General features: G+C 40.2%; 1 protein-coding gene and 1 pseudogene across 1 annotated transcript in view; one reads left to right on the forward strand and one right to left on the reverse strand.

The window, feature by feature from the left end:
- Positions 1-17806, forward strand: part of GAB3 (GRB2 associated binding protein 3) — a 120795-nt gene that overhangs the window by 4219 nt on the left and 98770 nt on the right. The gene's annotated exons all lie outside the window — the stretch shown is intronic.
- On the reverse strand, positions 1079-14646 carry LOC134572958 (glutamate dehydrogenase 1, mitochondrial-like; annotated as a pseudogene).

The following is a 17806-nucleotide window of genomic DNA, read 5'->3' on the forward strand; positions in this document are numbered from 1 at the left end:
GGTTGCCTATGCCTGGACTAGAGCTTCACAGCAATAACCATAAAATAAGTAATCTGTTTTTATAGTAAACGTGAAAAGAAATTCGTCTTTGTAAGCAAGATGCTTTGGTCTTCTGAATTACATTTTCAGTTACTGAAATGTAGGTCAAAGAATCCTTTAACCCCTTAAGGACCAAACTTCTGGAATAAAAGGTAATCATGACATGTCACACATGTCATGTGTCCTTAAGGGGTTAAAATGTCTCAGAATACGCAAGAGGAAGTGGGTGATCCTGAACAAAACCTAAGGACCTGTTCCTCTCCCGGATACTTCCTGGATTTTTGAGCAAGGCCTTATTCATTCAACTCATGGTTTTAGAGACTTCATTTTCTTTACAAAAATTGCTGGGGGGTTTTTCCGTTTTTTTTATTTCCTTTTTTAATATTGTAAAGTGCTATATAAATGATGGTGGTGCTAATGCTTAATGCAATGCTGCCTTCAATTCTCAAATTAACTTAATTGGTCCTGTTATGCAATGTAAAACACTGTTTTCCTGACCACCACTAGAGGCGCCAAAGCAAGTAAAACTCTGTCTGAAAATCCAGTGACAGTGCTTTGACGCACATGAGCACTCCAATACAATCTTTGAACGAGATCACGGATGACGTCAGCATTCTTGCTGACCTCACCAGAGGCTGCAGCGGAGGAGTCCCTGGTGCCAGAAGCAAGGTGAATGGTCTCTCTATTGTGCAGGGCAAAAGGGGTGGACAGAAGGTATTGTGTTGTACAGTAAATAATGACTTATTTTCAGGATTAGTCTCCCTTTTATGCAGCTATGGTCATTTTTATTTTTATTATTAAATATTATTGCCATTATATAGCGCCAACCGATTCCATAGCAAGTTACGATATTATGAGAGGGGGCTTTTAATTATAAATGGGACAATTACAAGAAAACTTACAGCAATTATTTGTTTGAAGAGGACCCTGCTCAAACGAGCTTACAGTCTATATTATAGTTTATATAGTCCAAGTGGTGAAGTGGCACCTGTTTCTAATATGTATATATATATATTTCTTTATTTTCTTTATTTTTTTTTTACCTCTTGCGCTGCTCTTCAACGGCTCCATTGCTGAAATAGACCGTCACTGTACCCTGTTGAGACATTTATAACAATGCGCAGAGGTGATATGTTCACTGATACTCCTTGACGCAGAAAGATGATTGATATTAAAAATGTAGGCCAATTCCTTTTTTTAAATTTACAGTGTAGCGGGAGAAGAGCCTGGTATGAACCTGAAAGTCATTTTGAGTTAGTTACATTTTTACTTAATCTGTGATGTATGAAGATTGTAGCCTCTTTAAATTTGTCCTTGTCCTCCCCTCTCTTCCCCTCTACTCCCCCCCTTCCACACACACTGTCAGTTGTTGAGCAGTATAAAACTGACAAATTCCGAATTTCCAACACAATCTTCACATAAAGTGACAGGAGCATGGAATTCCCCACTCTATTTCTCCACTTCCATAATGAAATAATTTTGAAAACATTCTATTGCTTTCACATTAATACTCATGAATATGTATGAAGTGTCCAGTAACTACAGAGAGTTTGATAACTTCCTGTATACCATGTCTAAAATAAAACATTATTTGCATTTTAAGACTCTTTCTGATTGCAGTAATCAAGTTTACAGATATTCAACTTTGGCTTTTTTTTTGGGGTGTGATACAGTATTTAAAAGATCCACAATAATGTTATAAAATGATTGCCTTTTTACATAAAGAAAAATGAAGAGCTATAGATTTGTGTTTTAGAATGTTTACTTATTCCCTGTGATTCACAAGTATGTTTCTCTGAGGTCAGAAAATCTTATAAATTAAAACATTTAAAAATAGAAATTCAGACTGCTGTATTTACCTTCATCCAGTAACTAGACATCTTGGCTCCTGTCAATCCATAATAAATGTTTCCTTTTTTCTTCTTGCTGATATTAGTTACTGAAACAGTATTCCTCTTCTTCTCCTTTGCATTATGTGCCTTAACCAGGTTGGATTGTAATCCTATTTGTTAAAGTGTTAATATACATTTTGAAAAGAAACCTACAGTTTACATAGTGGAGAACCCGGTAACTTCCTTAGCTGAGAGGTGTGCCAGGCAAAGTAAATTGACATTGTTTTTAGGAAGTTTGTAAACATTTATTAAACTACTTATATACTTTTCATGCTTCAATTTAGTTTGTATATTTGTGTAAAAGTGACGCGTGTCTTTTATTTTTATTTATATATATATATATATATATATATATATATATATATATATATTTTTTTTTTTTTTTTTTATGGTGGCAGACCGTAAAACCAAATTACAAATGTATATGGATTTCAAACTGTAATGACTGATGATCAGAAAATGGAAAAAAAGCCTTCCTGTATATGATTACTGAATTTCTGGGGAATATAGTATTGGTTATACACCTGCTTCACATTTTTTTTTTTAAGTGTTTGTCCCTCCACCCCCATCTCCCCTGTGTGAACTGCACTTAAACTGTCACATAAGGGAAGTTGGGGTATGCAATATCAATGAATTACCATCTTTAAATATATCAAACCGTATCTATTTTGAAATAACTTTTGCACTGTCAGACAGAAGTCAGTTTTCTGAAAATTGCTATTTGGATGAGATCATCAAAGCATAAAATAATAAAAGGCAGCACAGAAAAAAAAAAGATGAGCACCCAACATTTACTGGAATTATGTTCCCCAATTTCTTATGTGCTCACTTTTCACATCTGTGTTGTTGTTGTTGTTTTTTTTTTGTTTTGTTTGTGTGTGTCATTTAAAAAAACAAAAACAAACAAAAGATGGCCTTATAATACAGGGCTTGGAATCTAGCAGCCAGCTAAAACCGCTAGGAGCCAGTTGTTTTTTCTTTTAAAACAATTTTTTTTTTTTACAACAACAAAAATACAATTCTTAAGGGAACCAGCACCACTACAGTGGAATACAGGGACAGGATATAGATACCAGTGATTCTGGGGTCTATATCCTGTCAGTGGTGTATTTTGGTTTGGTGCTGCCCTAGGCATGACTAAACCTGGGCACCCCCGTAATCTAATTTTGCCGCACTTCTTCCTGATTAAGAACCCAACCCTTCCTCTTTAGACTCCACCTATTCCTACTCCTTTTAAAAGGATACTATAGTGCCAGGAAAGTTTTCCTGGCACTGTAGTTGCCTATAGTGCCCCCCTCCCTCTTGCTCTCTCCCCTTACTCGGCACTGAAGGTTAAAACTCCTTCAGTCACTTACCTGGATCCAGTGCCGAAGTACATCAGCGCTGGGTCAGGCTCCTCCTCCACGCTTGCATTACGCTTCCCCATAGGCAAGCATTGTATTAATTCTTTCCTATGGGGATTTAGCAGACGCTGGATGTCCTTATGCACAGATTGAGGACTTCCAGCATCACTTAGGCGACCAAAAGTCGCCTAACCACCCAGAAGGAGTTAACACCTCAAGGTAATTATTGCAGTTTATAAGAAACTGCAATAATTTAAACTTGCAGGGTTAAAGGGGAGTGGGCCACTTCACCCAGACCACTTCAATTTAGCCCTAGTTTTCCTGCTCCTATGTTCTCCATCTCCACGCTTTCTGTGAAGGCACTGAATTTTCCCCATAGGAATGCCTTGATACAATGCATCTCTTTGAGATACTGATTGGCACAGCTTTTACTATTGGAAAACATTGGTATAGCTGAGATCATCAAGATTGAAAGCTGGAGTAGCTCCTGTCTCTGGGATCCAGTGTGGCTGCTGTAATCTTCCTGCAGTTCGTGCTCTGCTCTCTCGCACGCCCTCTGTAGTGATGCCAGTGCCGGAGTGATGTCATATTCCAGCTTCCGTCATCACTAAACAGCGTACGATGAAGCTGAGCAAGAACTGCAGGAAGATTAAAGCTCCCTCGCTGCCCACTTCCATGCTCCCTTGCCACCTCCATTCTGCCTCAGCCGGCATTTATTCAGATTACCGGCCACCTTCTTGCTCCCTTAGCTGTCCGCCTACACTGAAGGGCTGTCAAATGCTCAGGCAAAATTTAGTCATGTTGAACTGACGCCTGGGATTTGTCAAGCCCTACAATAATATATTAGAATAACTTTAAATTATAATTTTAGAATGTGTGCACCATCAACCACAAGTTAAAGGGACACTATAGTCACCCAGACCACTTCAGCTCAATGAAGTGGTCTGGGTGCCAGGTCCCTCAGGTTTCAGAGAAACTGCTATGTTTACATTTGGGGTTAATCCAGCCTCTAGTGACTGTCTTCCGGACAGCCACTAGAGGCGCATCTGCGACGCTGGAGGCACATTACGCCTCCATCGCACAGAGCGTCCATAGGATAGCATTGAGAAATGCTTTCCTATGGACACTTTGAATGCGCGCTCGGCACTTGACGCGCATGTGGCTCACTTGACTGGGGAGGAGAGGTCACCAGCGCCGGATTAAGGTAAGCTGCTGGAGGGGTTTTAACCCCTTCAGTGCCACGGGAGGGGGACCCTGAGGGTGGGGGCACCCTCAGGGCACTATAGTGTCAGGAAAACAGCTTTGTTTTCCTGACACTACTGTGTGTGTATGTGTGTGTGTGTGTGTGTGTATATATGTATATATATATATATATATATTATATTATAAAAATTCTCTACTGTAATCTGCTCTCCTAAGTAAACTTTGTCAGTGCATAAGAAATTTCATGCAGTTACACTTCACACAATTATTTCATGTGTTACATTATGGTATAACAATATATGAAGGAAGAAATTCCAATGTTCAAGCTAACATTGACCTGTGCTTCTTTAGCACTATATAATAAACCCTGCTTTTCTTGGCACGCTCAGTATCACTATGCTCAACACAATCACTTCCCTTTGATATAATTTTGGGTGGAGCGGGGTTTGGAATGTCTGTCCAGCTAAGGCCAACTTGTTCTTATGTTCTCCACTAACCACCATATGTTTGCGTATTGTTTCTGTTGTAATTCTAAAAGGTAAATGCTGATTTGGATAAAGGCGATTGAAAAATCCAAGAAACACCATGTGTTAACCTGTTTATTTGGGTACCTTTTTTATTTATTTATTTATTTTTTATTTAAACTTTGCTGAAACAATATGCTAAGTTTATTGTTTTTGTTCTCTTTGTTGTTTGATTACAATTTTTTTTTTATTACTCCAGTGATGTTATTGAACATTTACAGTGCCTGACAATACAGGAACACTCAACGCACCATAACCTTTACAGCCCGCTGTTCTGTTTATGGTGCCAGGAGTGGTAAGGGGCTGTTACACAGTAAGTAGTGAAACTATTTTTAGTAAGGCTTGACAATTTATGTGGGTCCTCCTGGCACCCACAACGCATCAGATCTTCTTCTGAGGAGAAGCTCAAGATTTTTATAGAATTGAGATGCAGGTCCGCACTCGGCTCCAATGTGGCCTTGTTACAGTAGGTCACTGTGCAGAAGGGGTGCTCTGCGCATGTTCCTTTTACCTATCTGCTAGTGCTAACTACGTGGGAACTTCTGGCTCTCTAGTATTAGTAGTGGAGGAAGGAAGCCGCACCAAGCGGTCCCCGGGTAAGAAGCTAAACTTTTTAAGCAACGTTTTGTCTTTTTACAATGAGGTGGGTGCCAGTGAACTGTAGTGGTTATTGCGCTTGAAGTGTTGCTTTAAGCTGCAACTGTCATTCCAATATTACTTGTTAGCACTTTGTAGGCCACAACATTCATGTATAAATTTGTGCCATTTTATTTTCTTCTTTTGTTTGAATTTTTGAAGCACAACTGTTCCACTACCTATTTAAATATAGTTTTATGTACCGGTATCCTGATTTCCCCAATCTTGGTTATGAAATGCAAGCTTTCACTCCTGATGTTTATATCGTCTGGACTTCTTTCTCCTAGATAGATAAGTCACTTGGGCTAAGCAAGCCATGCATTGTATGATTCTAGTGCAATCTATATTTCCAATGATCCCATGTCGGAATATAGAAAATGCGGCAAGTCATACCTAACTTTCGGAATTGATTGAAGGGAGACAGGAGTTAGAGTAAACATGGCTTTGATGTGTGCTTTTGCTATAACTCTCATAGAAGGATAGCTGCCCCTTTTTTGAGAACATGACCCAGCACTGCAGTGACCTTACTGTAACCTTGAGGTGGATGGCTAATCTTGCCTACTATTCCTGTTTCCACACTGTGTCCTTTTCATTTGTGCTGAACATACATATTTATAAAGGTTCATCTGGTTTTGCAAAGCCAGTAATTGGACATAAGATATGTGAATCAGCTTTACAAAAAAGTAAACAAATCCTCATATATGAGCTCACTTTGCTCGTGTAGGCTTTTTACCGACAACCTTCACTGAATGCATTTTTTTTGTAAGTACCAAACCACACACCGCTTTTGCTGCTAAATTTGTTGGTGTATACGGGCCAGATTTACCGTAATTTCTGCCCAAGGCCATTTTCCTGTGTGTGTGTGTGTGTGTGTATAGTTTGGAATATTAGATGCATTTATAGGGCTAGTTTGGGGTATGAGTGCATGGTGACTGTGACTAGGTGGACAGGGCTGAGAGAGAGTTGCTTCTGGTATTGTATGCTGCTTATGGGGTAGGGCAATAGGGACTTTAGGGGGTGTTGTGGCTATAGTGGTGCAATAGGGGCTACAATGAGCGGAAAGGGGATTTTGTGGAGTGTATAGTAGGGTGACGGGCTGTAGTGGGGGATGTAGGATCTTCCACTCTGGGTGCAGACAGCTCCGGTCAGCTTTGGGATTTTTCACTGCATTGTTGTGGTAACCTTCAACAATACTCTGACATGGTCTGCTGAGGATAGTCAGTGCAGCGTCTTTTTTTCAGCACCGGCCCTGCAGGGGCCCGGTAGGGAAATCTCCCCAGTCCCACATAGAAGGGGAAAGGGCCAGCTGGTGAGGGAGACCTTTAATCTCCCCACCGACTGTGCCACCCCTCCTGACTGCCACCCCAAGGCCTTGTCCTCATGAGAAAGCCAGCCATGGGTGTGTGAGAGTTGAGTTTTACATTTTTGTAGCTGGGCCATTTTATTATTTACACGGTTGCTGCATAGTAGATTTGACCAGGCTGAAAATCCACCAATGGTTCTAACATGACTGAACATATTCCATATACCCATACCTCCCAACATTTCAAATGGCCAAACACTTTTTTAATTGTAGGTTTCTGGGTGTGGCCAGGAGCAGTGCTGTTAAGAAATATATTTTTAGGTGGCTTATTAACAATTTGTGCAACTATAATGGAATTTAGAACAAGAACAATGTATCTTATTTGCACAGACTGATTTCTAAAAACATTTATTGTAAATTAAATACACATTACTGTTTTAGTGCTTTGGATATACATTAAGGCACACCGACAATATGGAGCTCCTAGAAAAGAGGGAGAAAGATTTGAAAACAAAGTAGGAACTGTCACTCCTAAATAGGGTCACTTAGTGGTATGGAATAGACCATTTCCAACTGGTATTCAATGGAATTTTTCAGTCTGCACCTTTCCTTGGTTTTAATTCATGAAAAGACATTATTGAAACAACTGCTCACCCTTTGCCAAATTGCTGCTTGTTTATAAGCAGAAAGCCATGATACATGGGTTATGGTGAATAGAATGGCTAGTCTGCTAGTTGACAAGCATCCAATTAGACACAAGTCTTATTTAACTACTACAGACCAAATCGCGCATTTCACTGTCTTCTCATTAACCATAAGTTTGTGTAAGAATTCTTTGTTTTGGTATTTAGATTTAACTCTCCAGTGCTAAGATTTAGATTTTCTCATTAATCCTGCTTACGAACATCTATGTTACATATGTTACATACAGGAATTTATAGTGAATTTACAGTGGCTCTGACACCCACCTATTTACAGCGTACCCGAGACTAGTGTAACTTGCCATTAGCGTTATGCATTTCCCCATCTTCTTTCATGGCATCGCCATCTTTGTGTTTCAAAAATGCCAGTTGCCCTAAATTCCATCTTCTGCATTTTCTTGGGCATGCATGACAAATTATGCCCAGCGGACCTGTGATGACTCTCAGGATCACACGAGAGTCAATACATAGTATCAACTATGTTTTACTACTAGAAGTGACACAATGCTGTTAGGAGAGGAGTAGTTGTGTATAACTTTAAATATATGCATCAGATATTATAAAAAAAAAAAATTCTACAAATAATGTAAAGACCACCGACCTTGACTTTACCGCTTGGCATCGGGTAGCCACGGGGCCAGGGCATGGTAGGTTTTACTTGCCTGAACCTGGCGCTGCCATCCTGTTCTGTCCGGTCCTATTTAGCTGCTAGGAGCCATCGTTGGTGCTGTATTCTTGCGCATGCGTGGGAGTACAAAGGAAAAATGCTGACACAAAGGAAACCATACTGTGCCTCTGTGTATCTTGTTGACCTGGTTGGAGATTCAGTGAAATTGCAAAACCGTCAATGTGAGTATTTCCATACAGTTGTATCTCTATGAAATACTCATTTTGGAGGGGGGTAAAATAGCCGAACTGGAAAAAATCTCTTAAGTCTGCTAAAGTTCTAATTCAACTATTTCGGCCTTAATTTTAAAATTTCCTTTAATTCACATTGAATTCCTGAAAATTGTCACTTTAGTAAATAACTCGGAGTGTGGTTTTTGACCTTCCTACCACTGGCTTATTATGTCTCCAGAACCCTGTGTTATTTTTTTATACTACACAATGCCCTACAAATTATTGTATATGATAGTAGGGCGTGATGTTTAAAATCCTTCTATTTATATATTGTGTGGTTTGTTATATGGTTAAAAAAAAATATATATATTTTTTTTTTGGGGGGGGGGGGGGGGGGGAAATCAAGTGATTTTAGTTGACATATGTATAAGAACTTTTGTTGTTAAGAGGAGAAAAGTTCTATTGCCACGCATGTTAAGTCGACAGGCCTTAACTATGACTTGCAAAAGATCCACATGTTCGTGTGCAGAGATCTTGTCTCATTTCACAAGAAAACTGGATTATTATTTTTTTTTTCTCGTTTAACAGAAAAAAGTTCATTTTGTGCTGAATCATTCTAAAAACCAGTTAATCAAGTACCACACATTTTGAAGTCCTGTTTTCTGGAAGTCTGAGTAGTCAGAAATGGACTTATCATATTTAAGTGCCACAATTTATAGTTCAATTATGCTTTGCCTGCAATGTTACCATTCTCTCGATTTTGATATGATGTTGCTACCACATCCCGTTTCTTGCTTTAGATACAATGTTACTATTTGAACACCAAGAAGCTAAACTAGAGCTAGACTGAAACTAGAGTTTCTTTTGCATCTATAATTTAATTGCTAGATTTATGAATTTTAATAATGCTCCTTATACTAGGAACGCCAGCTCCATATGAAGTTAGGCAGGTATTACTATGACAACCCGATTTTTACTTACAAGAAATGAGAAATAAAATACATGTACACAAGTAAGATTCAAAATGAGGACTCCGAATATAATGTGGATACAAATAGAAGTCCCCTGGTGAGAAAGTTGTAAAAGGACGCTTATGAGTTCTATGGATGTGATCGCTATCTATGATCAACTTCCACAATGCTTTTCAAGCTGTGGATCTACAATGTGCTCATCCTTGCAGAGCTGTATTTGTGAATAGTGCTTGTGAATGTAAGCATGTTTTGTGTGTTTGTATATGTGTGTAGTGTTGGCATTTGAATGAAGTATGGTTGTACTGTTGCAATTTGAAAGCAGTTGTGGACTTGTTTAGTGTCTATATGTAGATTTGTCATTTGCTGGGATGTATGCGCATGCATGCATACACGCACTCGGGTAACACATACGCACTCAGATTGCATTACATATTTTTAGCCACCCACTGCTTCCGTATTGTTCTATGCAGGAGGGTGGCTCTCCTGGGGTCCAGTGGCATTTGGATTGGAATCTGACCAGCCTCGCTTCTCTCTATTGTCCTCCCCTCTCTCGCGTTCTCCTCAGTAGTAAGCTGGGAGGAAGTGACTTTTACTCACTTTCTTCCAGCATCGTGGCTTTATACAGAGCAGGGGGCCTGGTTGCACTGTTAAAAGGCCGCAGCACCTGACAAGGCCCCTGATCAAAGATGTCCATTTGGTGGCCGTAAGTGCATGGGCCATCCAATGGACCCCGGAGCGTGCTGGCCCAGTGCAGCTGCACCAGCAGTAGTTTCTCCACCGCTCACCCCAGTTTGCAGCATAGAAACATATATTCTACATGAGTAATTTAACCGTATTTGAAATTAGTCTAACAGTATTGTGCATTGCTATGGAAACTCTAATACAGATATGCAAATGTCATACTTTCCTTATTTAATGTGGAACTGTAAATAAAATTAAGGACCTATCCTACCTACTAATTTACCATGTACTATATACTAGCCTTAACAACAATTTGAAGACGTTTGGAGAAATCAATAATACAAATGTGAGTGCAGATTAATATGGAAACCGTATAACATAGTCTGTTACACACATATTTACATACTAATGTAACTTGATGTTATGTAAGAGGCAGCAGAGAAAAGCTCTTTTAAACCAGCTGTAAGTCCTGAAAAGGATTCTTAAAGGTTATACAAGTCTGCTTGTATGTAACAAGTGTGAACTAAAGACACTAGAAGCAATCAGACCACTTCATCTAATTGAAGTGGTCTGGGTGCACTGCCACATCCCCTTAACCCTGGAGATGAGAACATTGCAGTTTTAGAAAAGTTGCAATAATTACATTGCAGGTTTAAGTCTGCCTTTTGTGGCGGTCTACCAGCTCTTTCATGCTGTTTAACTCCGTGAAATGACACTGATTGTCCGCACACTCTGCATGAGGACATCCAGCATCTTCAAAATCCAAATAGGAAAGCATTGATTCAATGCTTTTCCTGTGAGAAAGGCCTTTTTCTTGGAGCGTCGCTCACCACACATGCACATTAGGTACCTCCTGCAATGAGGTCAGCCGAGGCGGAGACAGGGCCAATGCCAAGGAACCTCTACATTGGAATCAAGTGTTTAAAGGGTCTATAACCACTTTATAGCCTTGGAGGGAGTTGAGGCAGCAGAAGGAAACTAGACTGTTAGAAATACAAAGCTGTATTACTAACATTATAATGTTCCTTTAAAGAATTTATTGGATTCTTTCTGTATTAGCAGGTGACCGCTCATGAACTCAATATCAACTGTTACATTCAATGTACTTGTTTTATTCAGCATTTATTTTCTTCCTGTTATTTCACTTGTTATACTAATGCTTTAAATCTGTGTGCTCTAATCCAAGTTTCATCTTCATAATTTGTTCTGTTCTGTACAGGCTGATCCACTTCAATCCTATGAATATGTGCAAAAAATATCTTAAATACTACTGTCCAACATATGTCCAATTATATGTGTCCAACATATAAAAAGTGCAGTACATATCTAGCTTTTGACAGAGCGCAACAGTGTAAAAACTGTAAATAATGTTCCTACAGTAATCTGTTAGCCACAAATTGTGTGCATGACAAGGACACAATTAACCCCTTAAGGACCAAACTTCTGGAATAAAAAGGAGTCATGACATGTCACACATGTCATGTGTCCTTAAGGGGTTAAAGGGGAACTGACACTTTGGAAATTACAAAATTGAATGAAACCTTAAAATTGCTTGTTTTTTTTCCACCCCGTACTTTATCTTGAAAGCAGAAAGTTAAAGTAATACATTGCACAAACAAATTTCCAGACAGTTATTTCACAATATTTAGATTTGCTTTTATTCTCATTAAGGAAAGTTGTCACTTTTTTATTTAAAATAAATTGCATGCAATATAGCCTCAATGAATGTCGATTTTTGTAATGCATGTCTTCAATATTTTTCACCTGGAATTCAGTGGTTGGCACAACTGGAATAGCACCACCATGTTTCCCAAATTTCCTTTCTAGACTTTTTTTTGTACAGACATTAGTAAGTGGTAGTTTGAGTCACGTACATACTTGAAGGTCAAACGTTCATAGCTAACATGATTAAGGTTTTTCAGCCACTCAAAGTAAGACACTGTTACACCACGGCATTCAAATACAGATCTGGAATGACCATGTTCCTTTCAAGGAAGATTTCTATCGGCTTCTGGTGTTCGCAATACAATCTTGGCTTTTATCCTATGTGCATTCGACTTTGTGAGTTGCTTCTCACTGGCAGCTGGGATGAGAATGTCGCAATCTGCCTTGAGAATGCTTCCATCATATGGCTGGGCCTTCGGGAATCCCACTATTGTTCCATGTTGCAGCTTGTAGTCTTCAAGTTCTTTAGGGGCAATACCATTTGGATTCCAGATGGTATCATCAATCTCACCAATGCCAACACATTTGGCACCAAAAGGGTGGAGTTAATGCATGGAATGCAGACCAACATTACCAAATCCCTGAATGACCAGGGTGTTGTCACCAAACCCAGGAGTCATGCCCAGATGGCCCATGTAAAAAGCTTAATTTATAAAGTCCTCAATCCCATGGAAGATATCCCCCGACCGATGCAGATATACGTCCATGAATTCCTCCCTGGCTTATTGGCTTACCAGTTACACAGGCATGTGCATTAATATCGGTGTGTCCAATAGTATTAGCATAAGACTATCCAGGACATTTCTCTCTCTACTGTGCTCCTATCTGGAGCAGGGACATCAATGCCAGGCCTGGTAAAGCATTTCATTGCCAGTTCTATTGCGAACCTCCTCGTAATATTTTCCAGATCTGCGTCAGAGTAATTCCTAGGGTTTTTTTTTTTTTAATAATTCTTTATTTTTGTAGTGCTTTGCAGATTTCACATATAAACATAGACATTGCACATCCAGTACAGAGCATCACATGTCTGATTCACAGCACTATTTTTAAAGTAATGTGGTTTCATCAAGGGTTAAACTTCTGTGTCAGTTACAGGTTACGACATATGAGGTACGGATACAGAGAAACATACTGACATTTTTTGTGGGTTATTGGGTCACAAGCTTAGCCAAAATAGGTATAAAGGCAAGTTACCACCAGGTAGAGTGTAGCATACTGGGCAGACATCAGCAGAAGGCATCAAAAAATAACTTTTACTTTAACATTAACTAAGGAGATACACACACACACACACACACACACTCAGTAAATGCAGCCTAAGTGACCTCTGATGTGGCTAACAGTGGTACAATACACGTTGTGTGTCTTGATTCGTATATGTTATCTGAAACTGGGGTTGCTGCTGGCTCTGGCAATGCGTAAGATAGGAAAAAGCAGCCTGTTCCTAGACATGAGGTGAGTCCCTGTAATGCACCTAAGAGGCCCGCTGAGTCCCAAAGTCCCGCCAAAGGCCACAGTGTGTACAGACCGTTGTTGACGGGCTTCCCGGCTGTTGGATGGTTATGGTCGCAGTACTTTCAAAGCCACAGTGTACAGGTGCGGGCTGCAGTATAGTGGAGTTGGTGCATGGGGATGACTTCCTTGAGTGCACTTCCAGTGTTTGTCTCTGGCGTCGGTTTGAGGACCGGTGGTCAGGCACACTCAGTCGGAGTAGGCACTGAGCCAGCGTCTAGGGATTGCCACTGCAGTGTGAGTAGGTGTAATAAATGCAGGCTGTTGTGGTTCTTGCCTGTCTTCAACTTATTCCAGGAGTATTCACTTTGAATGACGAGAGCCATCTGAGAATCCCCACGATGTCAGCTCGGATTGTGAAGTGTACGAGCACTGCTGCAGCGCACCACAGAGGGTTCGTCCTTGGTGGCCAGTGGGATTGCTGCGCCGCCGTCAGCCATTTTAGTGAGGTCGTGTGGGAGCCTTTTGCTTTCGGCGTTGAGCCGCCCAGGTTGGTGGTTGAGGTGGTAGTTTGCCTGGTGGGGACCGGGATAACCCCTGCCGGTCCAAAGGGGGGTGGGAGGGGGAGGGGTGAACGGGTCCAGGAGGGCCTCGGGTACGTTGTAGTTTAGTAGCAGCCGGGGCAGAAAGTGAGGCAGCGGCCGTCTGTCCCACTCTCCTCCCGGGTAGGCCTCAGTCCTCAAGCCCCAGAGCATCTCTCCAGGACCCAGAATCACCCGATTTTCAGGTGCTCCAGCTGCACCGGGACACTCCAGGACCTTTTACTAAGGGCTTCCAGTGTGTTGCAAGCAGAGTAAGGTAAGTATTTACCCGATATTTGCTGGATTTCTCAGGAGCCACAGTGACTTGCAGCCTGCTAGCATGGCCGCCCGGCCCCGCCCCCCCCCCGGGTTTATTTTGACACCCGCTTTGGTTCCACCACAAGGCACATCTACTACAGCACATTTGTAAGTCATAAAAGAAGCCAACGTAGCCCTCCACCACCTCCCACTCTATGTTATCCCGTTTGATGGGGAAGCTGATGCTCAGGACATGGTTGCAGGATCCCCTTCACCCGGACCTGTTTCTGCTCCTCTGTTTCCCGGGTCCGCAGGTCCTCCACGATGCCGGCACCATGGTCGAAGAATCCCTCCACCATCTTGAAGAAGTTGGGCTCGTCCTCCGTGTCCACGGCCTGGTTGTACCGGCGGAGGGCGGCGGCCAGAGCAGAGTCGGCGGCGCAGGAGGCCAGGGCTCTCCTATTTTGGGTAACCAGCTCCCCCAGGTAGCGGAACATGGCGGCAGAGAGTGTGGGTGGACTGAACAGTGACCGGCAGCATGATGTCAATTTTAATGTCATTTTACACATGAAATGATTTGGCATAGCATCAGTGGAGTTGTCATCATTACATTATGACTTCAGAGACCGTGTAGGAATGAAATAATGAACAAACTTTAGAATCTTCTACTGCTGCTTTATACAGCTTGCATCAATTTTCCAGTAAAAATAAGCGGTTCTGCATAATTTTACCCAATGTTTGTGCAAAACTCATGAATCTCCATTTGTGTGTTAATAAATATGCATGGTGGTTCACAAATTTAGATTTATAAAATTTCTTTTATAATTTCCCTGTAATACTTCTCATTATTCTAGATGTCCGCAAGATCATTATAAGGGGATTACCGTTGTCTACACAAAAAGATGCCATGAATGGAAAAGTCAAATCAAATTGTGCAAAGAGATATAAGGAGGAAATAGGATCATATCAGCCATATGATTTTACTTCAACCTTTTTTACGCCTTATCAGTGTGGCGGATTTTTTTGGTAACTTTTTTTTTTTTTTTTTTGTAATAAAGGGATGGATGTGCGGAAGTAGTCGTTTTAGTGTGTTTTTATATAAAATTTGCCTGTCCTATTATTTAAAGCAGCTCTTTCACCTTCTGAACCATGTGGTGTCTTTCCAAAAAGCCCCAAAAGGTGACTTTCTCACTTGCTATTTAATTGCCCAGTGGTTAGATATACAGACATAACTTTCTCCGCCCTCCCTCTGGGCAATCTCCCACACCCACTCCTGTTACTTGTGTGAGTGCAGAATTGAGGTCTGTGGGGATCCTGTGAATTCATGGCTTCTTCTGTAGCCCAATTCTCGTAATGCATACAAATGTCTGCTGCTAGCCCTGGCTTTGAGATTGAACAAGATCTGTGGACAGGTTTTTAAACCAGTTTCCCATAATATTGTATTGCATTGGAGTTGCAATGATATTCCAACACTGTTAAAGAGACCTCCGGAACTGATACAGCTTAATGTAATGGTTTTCCTGTAAAGAGTCTGTCACTGCAGTTTAATTTGTAAACACAGCCTTTTTTTGTGAAAAGGCAGGGTTTCCATTTCCCTCTAAGAGCACCTCTAGTGGGTTTCACTTTACATCCCCTAGAATAGATGGTTGTTTCATTCATTCATCCACTAGAGATGTTTCATGGAACAGTCATGCAGAGTATCATGCTTGATGGTGTCCTTTAAAGATGATATTCATTTAATGACATTGTCCAATGCAGTGGGAATCTCATAACTCGGTGTTATAACTTATTGAAACACGTAAAAGAAGTAAACATTTGCAGTTTAAAATTGTGATAAGTTGTGAAAAACTGAGTCTGATGTGCTTTATAATTGGAGCAAAATGTTGCCACTTATGGATAAACTGATTGCCACTTATGGATAAACTGATTGCCACTTATGGATAAACTGATTGCCACTTATGGATAAACTGATGGCCACTTATGGTACTCTAAAAAGTAAATGAAACAAAGTTACTTATGGGCTCTGGCAAGTTTCTCTGAATCAGACACCACATTGATTGCCTATATGATTCTTCAATGTTCATGAAAAGATTGGAAACCACGCTCTGTAACACTTGGAAAGTTACTGTAGATGTTTATGCAAGTGCGCTAGTATAACAGTTATTGCATGAATATACCATACAACATCCAAGAATCTCAGTTTATAATCTGTAAAAACAAATACTTATTCAAAAACATTTTCTTTTCCGTCATGGCATCATTGTTTCTGCAACAAAGCTGGTGCACATTTAAAAACTGCTTACAGTTACGTCTCTAGTGTGATCCTAATTAGCATACTTTGTCTTTCATGTTTGACCTTGTCTCTGGGCATTAAAGTGCTTCAAGATCAGGTAACATTGTGTTCTTGTATTGAACAACGTACAAACACTAGAGAGGATCCGTAGTAATCAAGGTCAATCTGGCTTTCTGGTTATTGTAGGTATTGTCTGGGTTCTCTAGTCACTCTTTTGCTCTTCCCAAAATAATAATCTGGCACACCCTGTGTTTTCTATGTACATATTGGCATCAGATAGTAATCTTGTCATAAAAAAGATAACTATAGACATGTCACTTCGTGCGTGTGTTCTCTTCAAATGTAAAAGAAATATATTGGTATGGTACTCCACATACTGCAGTTTCTCATCCGGCTACATCTTTAACACTGATCTTGTCTAATACTGTACCTTTGTGTATCAGTCCTTTTTTTTTTACCAACATTCCTGATCTCCTTTGTACTAGACCTGGCTATGCTTCTGGCCCTCAGTATGCGTATTCACTGGCATCTAGTATAGTAGGCCTAACTAGAATCTAAAACTGGGGCAATAATTCGTGTTCAGGAGTGAAGTTTGTATTCCATGCATTCAATGTTGCTAAACACACCTACAATTCTTACAACAGTTTGTTTCTATAAATGTATTGTATAAATAGAACTATGGCAGTTTCACACTCCTTTTTATGAGAACACCACATTCCATTCTAAAAATAAATAAATAAAACAAGCTGGGAGTTGAAGGGACTCTTCAAGCACCCATAACATTTTAAATTCCTTGCATAAGTTATGGTGCTATAATGTCCTGTTTTTGTTATCCTACTGATTCATAACAGCGCAAAAAAAGTCACAAGGGTAACATTATGCGGCTTCGTGCTAGTCTGTGTGTCTGTACTGCTGTAGGTGCCAAAAATCCTGCTTTTTGACAAGACAGTCCCACCTTTTGGGGTCCCCACAAACATGGATCCCAGGAACTTGTTCTGTATTCTTAACTCCTCTTATGCAATTGCCACAGTGAATTATGGTACACTTTAAAAAACAAAACAAAACAAAAAAAACTTTTTTTTTATTGTGCATCAATAATTACATTATGCACTAATACCCTGTCATTCCTCCCCCCTTAAAAATAATAATTGGCACTAGATACATTTTATTTTTATTTTTTTGACTCGACAGAGCAACTGATTTTGTCCAGGGTAGGTTAAGTGTTTTTTTTTTTTTTTAAATCAACTTCAAAATCCAGTTAGAGAACCTTATTGCATCACATCCACGCATATCATTTTAATAGTCTATAATTTTTAAGCTTTTTTTTATTTTTATTTTATTTTGTCTCCGGTCATAGCTCTGAT

This window comes from Pelobates fuscus, chromosome 9 (assembly GCF_036172605.1).
Source record: "Pelobates fuscus isolate aPelFus1 chromosome 9, aPelFus1.pri, whole genome shotgun sequence".
In the NCBI taxonomy this organism is placed as follows: Eukaryota; Metazoa; Chordata; class Amphibia; order Anura; family Pelobatidae; genus Pelobates; species Pelobates fuscus.